Consider the following 2594-nt stretch of genomic DNA (forward strand, 5'->3'; position numbering starts at 1 on the left):
AAGTAGAGACGGGGTTTCACCATGTTGACCAGGATGGTCTCGATCTCTTGACCTCGTGATCCACCCGCCTCGGCCTCCCAAAGTGCTGGGATTACAGGCGTGAGCCACCGCGCCCGGCCAGAAAATAACTTTCAATATACACTAATTGATTAAAATGAAAAGAATGGAAAAATGCAAATAGTAATCAAAGAAAATTATGCTGGGTGTGGTGGCTTACACCTGTAATTCTAGCACTTTTGGGAGGCCAAGGCAGGAAGATTTCCTGAGGCTAGGAGTTCCAGACCAGCCTGGGCAGCAGAGTGAGATCCCATCTCTACAAATGAAAAAATTGTTTAAATAGCCCAGCATGGTGGCATGCATGGTATAATATACCCTAGCTGCTCAGAAGGTTAAGGTGGGAGAATCACTTGAGCCCAGGATTTGAGGTTATAGCAAGCTATGATTGTACCACTGCACTCCAGCCTGGGCAACAGAATGAGACCCTGTATCTAAAAAAATAAGCAAAATAAAAAGAAAATTAGAGTATCTATATTAATATCAAAGTAGACTTCAAACAAAGATGATTACCATGAATAAAAGATATTACATAATTATTAAAGGGTCAATTCAATAAGAAGACATAACAGCCATAAATGTGTAAACATAATTCCACAGTAAAAGGAATCAGGCCTCACAGACGCTTATTTCAGGCCTGGGGTAAGGGATGTACAAAGTGAACCAGGACTAATGAAGTTATAGTAAAACTCCAAAAGACTAATAAAGTCATTTAAAAGACTAATGGAGTCATATGAAAAGGTCCCAGGAGCCAGCAGAAAGGACTCCCCTTGGCTAACTCTGGAACATTTTGACAGTTTGAGCATCAATAAGAGTAATGAACCATAATTGACTAGAACACATTTAAAACATAAAAATTCTTGAGTCCATAATCATAGTCAACAAAGATGAAAACAAAACATCTTATTTGTCACCGCTAGGAGTGACTATTATTCAATTTCTTATTATAAAATTGGTAATTAAAGGTAAATAGACAATAATTTATTCTTTATCTGCAGTGGAACTAAGTTTTAGATACAAGATAACCCCAGTAGATATGGGAAAGTTCTTTAGAGGTAAGAATGACAGTTAATAAATGTAGAAAAAAGAAGAGAATTTAATCACCATTTCGCAGCTTCTAATTAACCGATTCAAGAAAGAATCATTACTGCATGCTAAAACCATTAAGGGAAAGCTGTCAAAGATCTTAACATATCAACCCATAGAATACTTTCTAGTGGCAAGAAGATAAACAGATAGTTACCTTAACCCTATGATCTTAGGATCTCTAAAAATGTACACTGGTTATTCTAGTTAGAAAAGAATAAAAAAAAATAATAATTATTAAAAAAAATAATTTCTAATAATGGGTAAACTGGATATTATGTGAAGAAAATGGCATCAACTGTGAAGAATTATTGCCCAACATGTTTAATGTAATTTTATTTAAGCCTAAAATTCTGCTTTACTGGAAATAAAAAAAAAAAATTGTTAGAAAACACCATGAGGAAACAATCAGATAAATACAGAAAGTGAGACAATTGACCTAACTTCTATAAGTCAAGTGGCTATGTCTCTCCAATAAGTTCAAAGTCAAGAAATAAGAATGGGGGCCAGGTACTACACTTGATTTGTATAAAGCTTAGAGACAAACAATGAAATGCAACCTATGCTCCTTTATTAGAATGCTATTTAAACAAAATAGCTCTCAAAGACATTTTTTGGGTCAAAAAGGGAAATGTGAATGTAGTCTGATTATTAGACAACATTTAGAAATCACTGTTACAGCTAGGCGCAGTGACTCACACCTGAATTTCCAGCACTTTGGGAGGCTAAGGAGGGCAGATCACAAGGTCAGGACATCTAGACCTGAGACATCATGTTGATCACCACCTATGGGGGTCTGTCCTGTAAACCCTAACTCTGTGATGAATAAAGTACACACACACACCAAGTACAGTGATCAAGTGGGCTGGCAAGGTCATCAGCTGCTCTCAAAAGGCGATTGCAGCTACCTGACCTTACTAGCTGTTCCTCCTCACATTTAGTCAGTATGGATTTAATAACAAAGGTTCTAAGTCAACACACTTGTGGATAATTAACATGGTTAAAAGAGTGGTTATACAAATGATAAAAGCTCTGGTCTGGGCCCAGAACAAACACCATTAACTGGTAATCCCCCTTCGACCTCCCCTCCCCTTGAGAGGACCATACAGCACAAAGTTTACATGAGTAAACAAACTAGTTAAAGTAGAGACAAAGGAATATATGGGGTAAACAAACTTAACTGGAGAAGCTTCTATTATCCCTAATATTTGCCCTATGATCTAATACCCTAAAGTAAGAACTGGCTGTCTTCAGCCTGTCCCATTATTAAAAACCTTTTGGCCTTCCAAAAGGCTTGAGACTGTATCTTGTAACTTTCCCTAATATTTCTCTTAACATTTTGCCAACCCTAGACCATCATGGCCAACATGGTGAAACCTTGTCTCTACTAAAAATACAAAAATTAGCTGGGTGTGGTAGCACACACCTGTAGTCCAGCTACTCAGGAAGCTGAG

Source organism: Cebus imitator, unplaced genomic scaffold (genome assembly GCF_001604975.1).
Source record: "Cebus imitator isolate Cc_AM_T3 unplaced genomic scaffold, Cebus_imitator-1.0 Scaffold131, whole genome shotgun sequence".
Taxonomy (NCBI): domain Eukaryota; kingdom Metazoa; phylum Chordata; class Mammalia; order Primates; family Cebidae; genus Cebus; species Cebus imitator.